Below are 1569 nucleotides of genomic sequence, written 5' to 3' on the forward strand. Positions count from 1 at the left end.
GGTAGACAATGGTAAACCAAATTTAAGGGGAAAGGGCAGAGTGACTTAAAGGGAAATGGGTAAGGCGGATTTAAGGGGAGTGACTGAGGAGTTGATAAGGTACTAAGGGGAAGGGAAAATGTAGATTTAAGGGCTAAGGGTAGAGAAAGGTTTAAAAAGAAGGGAAGATAGCATTGTTAAGAGGGAAAAAAGGGTGATGGGGGGAGTAGGAAGGGGAGGGGTGGGGATTGAAGCGTATAAGGTGGGAGGAGGGGGGGTGAGTGAGAGAAGGAGGGGAAGGGGCGAGAGAGAGGAGGAGGAGAAGGGGGGAGCGTGAGAGGAGGAGGGGGGGCGAGAGAGAGGAGGAGGAGGAGGAGGGGAGGGGGCGAGAGAGGAGGAGGAGGAGAAGGGGGTGAGAGAGAGAAGGAGGAGGAGGAGGAGAAGGGGGAGCGTGAGAGGAGGAGGAGGGGGGAGGGGGCGAGAGAGGAGGAGGAATAGGAGGGGGTAGGAGATCGCGAGAGAGGAGGAGGAGGAGACGGGGTGGGGGAGAGAGAGAGGATGAGGATGAGGAGAAGGGGGGGGGCGAGAGAGAGGAAGAGGAGGAAGAGGGGGGAGGGGAGAACACGAATAAATTCTCATTGAATTTATATTCAATTACACAATTATCGCTCTGTGGCATTCGATTTATGGTGATGTTAATTGCAAGCGATCAATTACGCGACGGAGACTCTGATTATAAATTTGCACTAATATTTGCAACAGTGCAAATTAGCGCAGATCCTCGCGCTTTTTGAATTTTTGTTATTATCCATAACCGCTAAATGCTCATCCGAATTATCCAATTTAGTGAAATATACGACTGACTAATTATAATTGTATATTTTCTAATACATACATACTCACGAACATATGTGCGTTTTTTTTCTCTCTCTCTTTTTCTTTCTCTCTTTCTTTCTTTCTCTCTCTCTCTTTCTCTTTCTTTCTCTCTCTTTCTCTTTCTTTCGCTCTCTCTCTCTCTCTCTCTCTCTCTCTCTCTCTCTCTCTCTCTCTCTCTCTATATATATATATATATATATATATATATATATATATATATATATATATATATATATATATATATATATATATATATATACATATATATACACATATATATACATACATATATATGTAAATATTAATATGCATATATATGTATGTATGTACACACACACACATATAGATATGAATACAGGAGTAAGGTACATACAATGAATACTATTTTAAATTATCAACATTTTTATTATTTTCATCTTTCACTAGAATTAATCCCCCCCCCCTCCCCTCCCCCATCCTCGCTAACTTTTTTGTGTGTCGTGTGTGCGTGTGTACGTACGTGTTTGGACATATATCAGGCTTGTTGACACTTGTAACTTCTTATCTCTAAGAAGATTAAAAACTTTATATTTTCACTTTTTTTCTTGTAAAAAATTGACGTATTTTACCCTTCTTTATTTACTCTTCCTGTCGAGTTTTCTCTCTCTCTCCTCTCTCTCTCTCTCTCTCTCTCTCTCTCTCTCTCTCTCTCTCTCTCTCTCTCTCTCTCTCTCT

This window comes from Penaeus vannamei, chromosome 9, assembly GCF_042767895.1.
Source record: "Penaeus vannamei isolate JL-2024 chromosome 9, ASM4276789v1, whole genome shotgun sequence".
In the NCBI taxonomy this organism is placed as follows: domain Eukaryota; kingdom Metazoa; phylum Arthropoda; class Malacostraca; order Decapoda; family Penaeidae; genus Penaeus; species Penaeus vannamei.